At 43.4% G+C, this 12,886-nt stretch overlaps 1 protein-coding gene across 9 annotated transcripts in view; it reads left to right on the forward strand.

The window, feature by feature from the left end:
• Nucleotides 1-12,886, forward strand: part of ATXN1 (ataxin 1) — a 234,074-nt gene that overhangs the window by 39,104 nt on the left and 182,084 nt on the right. The window contains exon 1 of one of the 9 annotated variants that reach the window (XM_064160984.1): nt 8,279-8,334. The exons of the other annotated variants lie outside the window; for them this stretch is intronic. The gene's annotated coding sequence lies outside the window, so the exon portion shown is untranslated. Of the gene's footprint in view, nt 1-8,278; nt 8,335-12,886 lie in introns of those variants that run through there. 9 annotated transcript variants of the gene reach the window in all.

The following is a 12,886-nucleotide window of genomic DNA, read 5'->3' on the forward strand; positions in this document are numbered from 1 at the left end:
CCCTGGTTAACTGGAAGAATGGTTTTTGGGGAAAAAAAGAAGTGCTATAGAGGGATAGAAATATCCAGTTGCATGACACGGGATGGGGAATGGCTGACTCAGTAGTGGTCTTACAAAAGCTCTGTGGGCTGGAATGGACTGTGCAGGAGGCACTTTGGCCTGGTTCAGTTGAATCATAGAATTGTAGAATGCATTGGATTGGACCTCTGGAGGTCATCAGTCCAGCCCAGTAATTGGGGACATCCCCACCTGACCTTGAATGTCTCCAGGGATGTGACCTCCACCACCTCCCCGGGGAACCTATTCCAGAAGAGAGTGTTAAAAGTCACAAATTGACAGACCACTAAAGAAAACCATCCTGCAGCATGTCCTGCTTTGTGGAGCTGGGCTGCTAGTGCTCTGCTGAGTGGGCAGCTTTTCCTTCCCACCCTTGACTTCTTCAGATCTGTTCCTGGAGTGGGCAACCCTGTAGCATCATCATTAGCACCTGCAGGGAAGAGCCTGTGCACAGCTCCATCTGTGCAGAACAGCACATCTGAGACTAAAGGGTGTCACAGACATGGGTGTCATACTGTCATACAAGGAACAAGACTTCCTCATTCCTGCTTCTCAAAAAAACATGGTTCTTGGGTAGGTAAAGGCACAACATAACCTGTTAACTCAGTATTGGAAATGACTCAACATCTACTTTGAGGCACAACACAGTCAAAGAGCCAGCTGGATGGTGTCCACAGAGGAGGCAGTGAAAATGATCAAAAGATTTGAAAAACATGACCTGGTAAAGATGAAAGAATTGGAATTGTTTAGTCTACAGAAGAGAAGGCCAGAAACAGACATGATAGTAGTGTTGAAATATGTGGAAGGTTCCTACAGGGAGGAATGGAGTAAGCTGTACTGCTGGGGTTAGGATGAGAAGAAGTAGACTGAATTTGAAGATGGCAAGACTTAATTAAACAGTTAAGAAAGCTTTCAAGTGATGAACGTTGTGTCTTTGAGGAAGTCATGGAAGCATTGTCTCTGGGGGTTTGTGTAAAACAGACAAACCTGCGGGAATGTTTTGGACAGTGCTTTGGGGAGGGAGGTGGAATGCGTGCTTCTGAAGGTAATTTCTCAGGAAGTAATGAGGAAATCTTTTTTTTCTTGGGTGATCCTGTGGACTTAGATAATCTCTAATAACCTCACAAATAACTCAGAAGATAGCAGCAATTCATTATTGCAACATATCAGTGGTAAATAGACAGCTGATTTATGCACCCAAAAAAAGATGATGATATCCTTCTGCTCTCTGTTCTGGTTTTAAAAAAATATCTGTGAGTAAGCTAATTTTACTGGAACGTTTCAAAAGGCTGTTCCTGTAAATATATTACTCTATACAGAAATAGAGGAAGTGATGTTTGTTGGCTCTGCTTATTGAAGCATTGTGCAAACACAATCAGTACCCGCTGACAGATAGCGTGGCCGTAGTAAAGCCAGCACTGCCCATCAGGCACGGGAGTTTTACACCAGAGCGTGAGGTTGTGTTTTCAGCTGACGTGTTTGTGCACTTGTGTACTGCTTTTATGTGGAGTTGGAGAGCAGGCTGAGAAGAACAAAGCTTTAATTACCTCATTGCTATCTATATACATGAGTTATTCTTCTCTGCTGTCTCATTACATTAAGTGCATGAGGCAGCAACTGAAGAACAAACCTCAAACTTGCCCTACACTCTTTCAGCCAAAAAGCATTTCAACATCTTCTACAGCCACCATTGTTACATTTTCTCATGTGCCTGCTGTTCAGTGTATGGGGGTGGCAGGGAGGGGAAAAAGAGAGATCCTTCCCATAGTGTAACCTCCTTCCTGGAGATATGGATTGTGTTGTTTCCATGGATACTTTCCTTCTCCCTCTGCTTTTTCTGTAGTATCACCTTCATAACTTCCCAAGTGTTTGCAGGCCCCCTGGAACCTTCTAATTCAGTTTCTGCTATAGAACAAAAAAGGTGGTTTTATTTTGAAGCACAGCTTCCTCTGCCCTTGTTGTAGAGCGGGGCAGGGAAGAGGAGGTCTGTGGGAACAACATGGGTGGTTGGAGGTGCTACAGGTCACCTGTAGAAGGTAGATAGGGCCAGACAGTTTGGGTCCAGAGAGAACATCCAAGCTCCCAGTCTTCTGCTTGGTTCTTGGCTTGACAGCTATAAGGCTGTGTTTCATCACTGTCATCCTTGGTCTAAGGGCACTGTCGGAGGATGGTGCAGAGTCACCATGTGCCCAGCATGGATTTAGCAAGGCTTATTGTAATCCTGGCAGGATCCACACTAACCCCGAGCAGTCAGACGTTACCACGCATTCATGTCCCTGGCCACGCAGCACTGTGCTTATGCCAAGAAACCTGCTGCTGAGCCAGGGCCAGTGCTATTGCATCTGAAAGGACTGCCCTGAGCACTCAAGAGCTGCTGACCATTAACTTCTTTGCAAAGACTTCATCCTTGTAGTCCTCTGCTCTGCAGGTCTGTGTCCTGAACAGGAATGATAGTGAAATGAGAGTTTGCGTTCACACGTACACACATATATGTATGTTTAATCCCCTTGCCTTTTGAAATGCTGGTCTGTCCTGGGATATCTGCCAGGCATCAGCAAACCAGCATTCTTCTTCATGATTTTGATTGTCTCAGGAGAATCATCGCATCTCCATCATCACAGGAGAAAGGAATCATCACTGCTCCTTCTGTGGAGAGTTCTTCAGGGGGATTTAAACCCCTGATTTCAGTTGTGGCTGAAAAGCCGCAAGCAGGAGAATGTTATTAAAATAACTTCTAAATCTTATTCTGCATTTGCTCTTTTTAGTTATTGTCTTTAAGAGAATACTTTCAATACTTGAAAGAATTTACTGCCTTTTTCCTTTTTTCTAAAAAAAAACCTTAGACTACATTATATTTCTACAGATGTTCCACCAGGAACCTGGTCCAACATAGATTTCTGTGGGCCTGTAGTTGTTGTGGCCTTTATTTTAATCAGTGATGTGTTTTCTGTTGACTATTTACAGGGTTGCATTTTTGCATGTGACTTGTGTCAGCTGCATTCACGTGAAAATACATGTTCAGCAAAAATGCACAAAAATGAGGTTTTGAAACATTTCTCTGATGTAACTAAATGCTTCCTTAAATAGGAGCTGGGAAATAGGAAGGGAAAAAGAAAACAGACCCCAGATTTTCATAAAAATTAAGCTGTTTTAAAAAGGAACAGTTAATTGTAGTTATTAAGCCTTTTTTTTTTTTTGGCTCCAGATATCTTACATAAGAGTTTTGGGAATCAGAGATCCTGATCTCTTGCACATTACTTCCATTAAGAAATATTTTGAACTCTTACATTCTTACTTCTACAACCTCCAGTTTCTTTCTGGTGTTTGGGTGGGGTATTTAATACAGCATGCTCAATGCACTGGCATGATGACATGCAGAAGAGACTGCTATTGCAAGCTGATGTAAGATGTCAGTCATGGTTTAAGGAGTGTAATAAGTAACTACTATCGGTTCCAAGGCTTGATTTTTCTTGAAGACTTCATCAGCAAACACATCCTTCTCTAAATATTACTTAAAAAAAACAATCTGGTTTCAGTAGGTGCAGTATTCAAACACAACTTAAAGTCTTATTTTGAGAGAGAGAAGTCACTTATATATTAGTCTATGTGCAGAACAGTGGTGACTCAGATCCACTGTGGCCAGAGGGAGAGGAGAGGGCTGTGTAGCAGGATGAAGAACAGAGTTTGAGGCTTTACTGTTGTGTTCCCAGTCACAGTCTTGAATCTTGCAAAAGTGACTCTGTCTTTCATATTCATCCAGCTGTAAAGAGGGAAGTGAGACTGAGCAATGTTGAGAGATTTTAGGAGTACATGCTACATGGTCTCTCCCCGGAAAAGGCAAGCAAAACACTTCTTTACCTTTTCATGCCACTGTCCCTTCAGAACTGCAGTGGTGGCTGTTGGTCCCGTGGAGGGCAGCAAGCTCAAGGAACATATGGATCAAGTGTGATAACACTGATCTTCTGTGGAGTCTGGAGTTCTTCTTGACGAGCTTTATAAACGTGAGCTGAAAGTAAAGATACTAGATAAAGCAATTTTCTTTCTCGCGTGTGTGTGAGGCCAGTTCTTGGAAACTGGTGAAGGAATTAAGGATGTGGTGCTGAGATAAATCGGAGATGTTCATGGGCAGAGGGATCAGGTGATTCCCCTCTTCCAGCTCTCTTAGCCATGACTTCTTTTGCTGCTGCCCATGCTTGCTGGCATTGCTTCTGGTCACAGTTCACTCAAGGGAGGAAGTTTCTGCTTTTGTCATGTGCTGTGCTAGTTAAGTCTTAGCAGCACGAGCTCTGCCCTCTATCACACCTTCCCCATCTGCACTCCTAGCTCAACACTCATCCCTGGCCACTGATGCAGAGTGTCAGCCTGGCCTAGCTGTGTCTTGTGCGTACCTTGAGTTAGATGAGTGTGTCTGATGACTCCTCTTTGAAAACAGATGTGCACAAGTGTGCATATTGCCAGGGCCCTATGGCCAAGAGACATAGGAATGTGTTTACAGAACTATTGGTAATGATTTGTTGTTGATTCATCATGGTTTAGTAATGTCCAGGCTGAGGGCCTGCGAGCATCTTGATTGGAGTTCTGTAGGTGCAATACTTTCTGAAGGCTTAGGAAAAGGGAGTCTTGACTGAGCCTGCCTCTGAATCTGATCACAATTTGTTGCCAGTTGTCTTTGGGTTACTTGACACCCATGCAAATTGTGCAATGCATTTCAGGAATCACCTGCAGAATATGTAAAAGCACTCACATCAAGAGTTCAGAAAATGAAAGAGCCACAGGGTGTGAAAACCAGCAGTAAAATGAGTATAAGGGTGTTTCTACATGGCCAGACTCTTCAAGGGGTAATGGGAAGATTAAACTGAAAAAAAGTTGTGCATCAGCTTCTGTGCGTACTTCATTTGCTGTTAAACAAATTGCCAGTGAGAGTTTATTGATCTACAAGGGGGAGGCCAACACAGTGATTTATGGGTGCAGACCGGCGCAGTGCTGCTGCAGCCAGCAAATGGTGGCCAGAATGGGGTGGATTTTGGGAGCATGAGAGACTTGGACTGCAGGCAGCTAAGAGGGACCTTCTGTGAATGAGTCGAGAAAGCAGTTCTTCCTCAGGCAGGCCAGAAAATGGAAGTGGCAGCTAGAAAAGCTTCTAGATGAGTTGAAACCCGACAGGAAATGAACGCTATCTTCACTGTTTTTCTTACAGGCTGACCTCCCTCCCCCTTTGCTAATGCTCACAATGCCCATAGGGGAGCAAGCAGTTCCTCTACCTACTTTTTGGAAGAAGCGTGCTTGGATTAGAAAAGTGCATGAGCAAAGTGCAGAGCCAAGCTCTGCTGTCAGTCAGGCTGCATGAGCCTTGGCCTTGGGTCCAGCTTTATTTTAGACACACAGTTAGTGTCACTATCTCCATAAAGCTGCATTTGAAAGCAAGGATGTGTGTAAAGCAGGAAAGTACAGCTCCCTTTTCTCTCTCTTGCTGCCTGTTAATCTGTTGCAGCAAATCTGTTGCTGTGCAGTGTGTTAGCCTCAGCAATTGCTCTTCCTCAGCATACCTGCCAACTTCGGAAATGTATTGTTAAGGACATTTGGAGCAGGGGGAGTAAAACACACCTTCTAACTTGACTGAAATAGCTGGACATAACTTGCTTATTTTGGCAGGACAGATTGGGAAAAAATATAAATATATATATATACCTGCAGTGTAAGGACTGTAACTCCCAGATAAAAGTTGCTGTGCGTGTGGCTTAAGCAGATTTGCTTAGATTAATGCTGATTGTGGTATTAGCTGCACTAAAAGAATAGGGAAGAAGTCATCTTTCATGCCCCTTAAATGCAGACCTTTTGCCAAGGTATGTTTCTTAGAATCTAGATGAACCTGATGAAGCAGGATCTTCTGTCTAAAAATAGAACGTTTTACTTTCAATCTTGCCCCTCACAGGCAGGGTATAATTTTACCTTGGCCAAGAAGTGAGATGAAAGGTGATTTGAGCTTTGCCTTATGTTTTCTCTGAGGTCATGACAGAGGGCCCTCATCTTTGTGACCAGTTCAAAAGTGCTGTGAATAGGGATCCTGATGTCACAGAACTGCCACTGGAGGTCATTTATATGGTCAGGGCAACTGCTGCATTTTGCAGGTAGTGTGGCCTTGTGTATGATTGATTTCTGCTACCCAGAAACGTGGTGCTTGGTAAATGTTCTGCTCTCGCAGCAAAACAGGGCTTGCAATCCTGAGCAAAAAGATGAAGCTTTAAACCTGACTTTTACGAAACCACCTGAGCTGCAGGTAGACAGCTTTGCAAATAACTACCTTTTTTGCTTCTTTGGGATGTGTCTAAGCTCTGTGACTGCCTCCTGGCTCTGCCAAGTCCGTGCTGGGAAGGCAGAAAGGGACTTGAGGGCAGCTTCTGTGCTACAGCCTCCTGCTGTCATTGCTCATCAGGAAAGCAGAGTCTGACTATCAGGAAGGGACAAGCTGGCTACCAGCCAGGTTGAATGCCATGATCGCAGTGACAGCTTCCTTCCCCCCTTCCCTTCCTCCCCACCCCACTGCCTGAGTGGTTTGGAGGGTGGTGTCCCAGAGCACTCGTCAGGGTCTGTATGTGTTGGAAGAGGGGGGTTGTTGCTTTGCTTCTCTTTGGTTTTTTTTGCACGTGGACCTGTCTGCACCTGTTTGCCTGCTGCTTTTCTAGAGCCTCTGTGAGTGGTGTTCTTTGATTCATGGGATCGCAAGTGTTGTACAAATAGCACGTGGCATCTTGGCATGACAATTTCATAAGAGTAAAGGAGTCCTGTGTTCTGCAGGGTTGTTTTACTAAAGACTTGTCCCATCTGCTGCTTCTTATCACCCTTTTTATCTGGGCTGCTGACTCATGCAGTGTAGTCCCCATTATAGTCACATCACACTTTCAGTTACCTTTAGTATGACTCATACTTGTTTTTTCACTCAAGTGTCAAACCCAAAACAACCTAACCTTGTCCCTCTCTCATGTGTCTGTCTTATCCCACCCTTTAAGTCTTGCCCCTCTGTCATAATCTTGTCCTTCCCTTCAAGTAAACCCCCTGTAACTAAGTTTTAAGATGTGTGATTTTGTCTTTTGTAGCATCTCTTCACTGTGCAGCTGAGGCTAGTGGGATTGCCAGGCTTGCCCTAAAATATGTTGGTTCCTCTTACTTGCCTTCACAAATATATGTGGTGGATAATTTTATTTTCCTTCCTTGAAAGAAAAAAAAATGTTTATTGATGTTTTGGTGTAAAATTTTGAGTTGGGATAACACATGCATCTTTCATGTCTTGATATGTAGTATATGCACACAGATCCAAAGCCTCTTGACTTCCAGTTTGCTGCATGTTGGGCTATGAAATCACAGCTTCAGGAGACTTGTGCTGAGGTTTCCCTTTCTTGCTTCAGGTGAGGGGATTTTTGCCAGGGATTTCATTGTAGAGAGGTTTGTGTCCTTTTGTTCCTCTTCATTGCTGAGATCCCTAAATCCTTTTCAAGGAGAGTCTGCTATATGCTCCATGCAGGGCAGATGACTGATGAAGGTTGCTGTGCCATTAAAACTGATGCTGACTTCTGTATCTTATTGTCCTGAGCCCTTAGTCATGTCAAACCTTGACTAAAACTGACAATCTGGTTTAAATCTGTTTGCCTTGAATAAACCTTGTAGAATTGGTCTTGTTTACTGCTGTTGCAACTACTTTGATATCATAGAAATTGGCCTTGAAACAAAGGAGAGAAGCTCTAGGGAATTCCCTAAAGTTTTAGAACAGGAAGTGAAGTAATGGCATTTCTTTTTAAATTGAGATGCACACGAATGATGATAACACACATCTGTGTCTTGTAGATGCATGTAGGAAACATTCTTTGATGTTAAATGTGTGACAGTTTTTTAGATCCATCTGCTTTTAAGCATTTTCCAGAAGCTACGTGTGTTATAGATTTATCTGTGCCCTTGGTTGTAGCCTGTAAAGCAGCACCAGCCTGATCAAGTATGCTCTTCAGTCCTATCTCAGCTCTTGGAGAAAAGTCACTATCTGTACTTGATCTGCAGGGGTTCGTGTTGGTTAGAGACATAGTAGGTTCTTCCTGTGGAAGGCTTTGACCACATTTCAGCGTTTCCCTCATGGTATGTCTGCTGAACAGTGCCTTGAATGAACTGGGCCCTTTGCTGCTAACAGCTCAGCCCGAGAATATCAGAGGATATGTGATAAGTGCAGAAGCTTTACCCTTCCAAGGTGTGAGACTGACCAGCTGTTGGCTTCTGGCTTTGGTCCCTGATCAGGTATGTCGTGTTTCTCTTATTCTCATTTCTCCTTCCTGTTTAGCTTGAAATCTTCATGGTTCTGTGAATTTGCTGTTGCTGGGTGTTGCTGGTAGTGTGCTGCCAAGCTTTGTCCCTCTCTGGTGTAAATAGACGGGGCAAATCATGACCGTAAGCAAAATGTTCCATGGTTTCTGAGAAGCATCTTGTTTTCTTGTTAGCCTAAGGTAACATGCTCTGTAACTTCAAACCACACGTGTATGGTCTTCCCACTCTAGGTGTGGCATCTGAGTAGGAAACTCATTGAATTCCTAACCCTTGGAGGATTTACCTCTGTGGGAACGTAACCGCAGATGTGTATATACTTAGTACTGTCCCTGACTTGCTGTGAGTGGTGGCAGGTTACATCATGGACACAACTAAGCATCATAGAATAGTTTCAATTGGAAGAAACCTTTAAGATTATCAAGTCCAGCTGATAACCCATCAGTGCCAAGTTACTACTAAACTGTGTCACTCAGCACCTCATCTACATGACTTTTAAATCCCTCCAGGGACAGTGACTCCATCACTTCCCTGAGTAGCCTGCTCCAGGGCTTGACAGCCCTTTCAGTGAAGTGAGGCATAATGCAAAGGAGATTGGTGCTTGTGGATAGAGGTCTGTGTGCACCCTTGGGAAGCCCACCGTCTGTGGAGACTACTCCGTTTTCTGGTTTAACTTGGGGCATGAGGGAAGGAGCATAAATGTGTGGTCATCTGGTGCTGTGCTCTCCTGCTGGTGGCTCTTGCCTCGGCAAGAGCAAGGTAGAGCATCTGCTGCCTCAGGTCACTGGGCAGGATCTGTGCAGGCTTAGGTTTACTATGTGGCTCATTTTACCCACATGCAAAGTAGATGTGTAATGAAACCAGCCTTAGTTGTGGAATTGAGGCTTAATTGATTAATTGATGTTCACTAAATGCCTTGAGCTCCAAGAATCACTACATGTGCCCCAGAGCAGCAGCAGCACTTTGAGGTTGCAGAACCATCTCCTCTGCCATGATTAGGTTTCCCAATAGGAGAGGATCTGGCCCTTCCCTTCCTCTTCAACTGCACTCCTGTTTTATTTTTCTATTTTTGGATGGAGCAGTGCTGCTCTGCATGTTAATTGTATGGCTTTGCTCCCTCTGACTTCTGCCTAAATAAAAAAAATAAATACACTGAGGCACTTAATGCAGTCAGCACGTAGGGCAGTTGCCAAAAGAATTTCACAAAGCAGCAGAGCTGGGTTGCCAAATGTCATGTCTTCTAGATAAAGCATTCTTCAGGAAGCAAAGTTACACAGGGGATAGGAAAAAAAAAGAAGAAAATGTTACAAAAACTCTCACTGCAGTAAGAAATATTTTCTTCCCCCACAGGGAGATTATCAGGGCCATGTCATGGTGGGATCAAGGGATTCTTATTTTTATTTCATCTAAAAGGCCCCTTTCTCATTTCTTTCTGCACTCCTCCTCCCAAAGAGTAGCTCTTTACTATGCTGGCTGGAAGGGACTCAGTTTAGATTAACATTCAATAGCAGGCTTGTGGGATGGTCATCTTGCATGTGAAAATATTTGCTGGTGGATTTTGGGTGGAGAGAAGGCTGTTTAAACAGTGTCGATGCCAGAATGTTTGTTAGTTTAATATGATTAATGGTTGAGGACAGCTAGCAGAGGTGGTGGTTTGGTTTTCCTCTGTTTGTTTGTTTGAAATGCTGGGAGTGTGCGGGAAGCAACAAAACTGTTGGTGGTGTAAATGCGCATGAATGTGTTTTTATAGCAAGATCTTACAGGTGTAGTTTATATCTTAGGTATGTGTAAGTTTAGATGTGTGTTGTCACCTTTTTGAACGGCAGCAGTAGTGGCTGAACCTTGGCTCTCCTCTGACAGCTGGAGTTTGCTGTGGGTTAGCTCTCCTGTGAGAGAGGTTTGCTATCAAACCCTGCATGTAGCACAGCCCATGATTTGCCATCAGCTTGAGAAGTTGAGGTAGAAGTGTCCTGAAGTGAGGCAGCTCCTGCCATGATTCCCCAGGGGTGAAGGATGCTGGAAGGTGGGTAGGTGTGAGTGGGCAGGAGGTTGGATTGGATGTTTTGGGGGTCAGTGTTGTGGCCTATGGGCTTGGGTATCCTGAATAGCTGTGCTGAGCAGCAGGCAGGGCTTTGTCCAGTTTCAGGGCCCTGCAGGGTTCCCTGGTGGAAGCTGACTGCTGCTGCTTAGCTCACTCAGCTGCTTTTTGGTAAAGCCATGGGAGGATGAGTTTTGGAAATCACTCATGACATTGCTTCTGTTTGTCTGTGTACTCCAAGTTCCTATCTTAGGGCGGTTCTTGTAGCTCCAGAGGCCAGAATTCTTTCCTCTAAATTAAAGCTTTGGTTTTGGCAGTGTGCTGTCTGTAAGTGTCTGCCCTGACATTCTCGGTGCTGTGCACTAACCAGTTGATTTTTTAAGCCTGGCTCTGCCCTTGAAGTGTAAACGTGACTCATTGAACTGGTATCAGTAATGAAGAATTGGAGCTATGCTAAAGTTTACAAAACAGTACTGAAATTGATTTCTTAAACTTCACCCCTCTATAGTGTTTTAGCTCCTGGGAGTATTTAATCTAATAGCATAATGTGAGATGATTTAGGCAGTAACACAGCCTCACAGCTCAGTCCTCACGTGCTATAGCTGCATACAAATTTAAGCTACATATAATAGTGTTTCCAACTGTATCCATTGCAATCACTTTGAACTTCCATCAGGGTTACTATGTAGCACTGCAGAATAATTAACACAGTATGCATTAGCAGTATGTTCATTTGTCCTATATTTTGTCAAGAAGAAATCACCTCTAGTAGTCTGAAGAGCAGCAAAGGCTTTTGCTTTTGAATTCTTAACGCCTGTATCAGAACAACCCTGTAAGTCTTTGGCAAACAGTATTTTTGAGTTGGTAGGATTGACTAATTTTAAAATGTTGTGAAAAAAAGAATTATTTTCTCCTCCTTTAGTTTTCCAAGAGGGATATTTGAATCCTCTGTAGTGAAAAGTCCACACCTATGCATATGGTATCAGTGGGAAGTCCTCACCACACAGTTAGTTGTGACCAGTGCTGGTGGTTCTCTAGCTTTGCTGTGTTAGAAATAGGGACTCTCTAATGATACTTTTTCTTCCTTCTACTTACATGATTCTGAGGTCCTGCTTCCCTCTTTAGGTTGCAACCACTGAAATTTTCATTGCTGCTGGTGTGAGTCCTTACCCATGTCTTGTGTGTTAAGCTAATACCGAGGAAGCAAAACCAATTAAGAGACTGGTCCTCAGTGTTTGGTGTACATCATGTCTTTAAATTTTGAGTTCAAGTGCAGTAATGTAATTCTCAGATCAGAATAAAAGCATTCTCAGCAATAGTGTCTAGTTATGTATTTGTATGACCAATGCAAGGAGGCTGTGACTCAATGTGGTGTGTATTATACAAACAGCACTGGAGATTAATTTCAGAATCAATGTCACATAGTCCTCAGAATATATGCATATGGATATGTTATTTGCACGAAGAAGAAAAGATGATAGAGAACCCTTCCATTTATACTTAAGCACAGGTGATGTGGTGTTGAGCATGCGAAGAGCCTGAGTTGGTCAGACTTGCACTAACATAAATTCCCTATGTGCTCTTTCTCTCTGTGTTCTCTCTCACTTCCAGAAGTTCTTTCTTTATTTTTCAGTGCAGCTTTATTTCTCTTCTCAGCATTTTGCTTACATTGTCAATATAGCAGTGTTTGCTCAGCTCAGGCCAGGAGAGCTATTCGATTTTGCAGCTGACATTTATTTACAGGGTCACCTTTTAGTCTCTGTGTTAGATTGCCATTTCTTATGAACAATGCCTTGCAAGCAATATAACCTACCAGCTAAGAGCCTTCTCTTTCTCTGAGCTTGTAGTAAAAGGCAGATGGGGCATACACTGTTCTTTAGGTTATCACTGTTTCTGGAGCTTACATCACATTGTTTGAGACATAAGACACCTCCAAGACTGCAGCTGTTTGAAAATTTTCATGTAATCTACTGCTGTTAGTGAAGTGTGGGCCTAGCTTCTGTGAGGAAGGTTTTGAGTAGATGGCTTTGAGCAACCTGATCTGGTGAAAGATGTCCCCACCCATGGCAAGGGAGGGGCTGGAATAGATGATCATTACTTGTCTCTTCCAACACTTTCTCTTCTATGAATCTGTGGATCCCCAAGACTGATATTTTTCTTCAGTGCAAGGTTCTGCTTTGCATATTCTCAGCAGTTACTCCTTTACTACTAGGAGCAGAGGGTACTGTGTCTTTGAATATTTTGACACTTACTGCTTCAGTTCTTGAGTCATGACTTACGTAAGTCTCTTGAGTAGGTATCAGGATGCTATTTAGAGGTGATGATATGCTTCTTGTGGAGATACGATGGAGGCAAGGAGCTTTAGGCATCGATTTTCTTTGTCATTTTCTCATGGTTTTGGATACCTTTTTGTTTGAATAGTCTTGAAGGGGAAAAGGGGAAAAAAGAGGTTCTTGGAAAATGTGTCTCCTTAAGTACAGCTGCAGGCAC

Source organism: Pogoniulus pusillus, chromosome 21, assembly GCF_015220805.1.
Source record: "Pogoniulus pusillus isolate bPogPus1 chromosome 21, bPogPus1.pri, whole genome shotgun sequence".
Classification (NCBI taxonomy): domain Eukaryota; kingdom Metazoa; phylum Chordata; class Aves; order Piciformes; family Lybiidae; genus Pogoniulus; species Pogoniulus pusillus.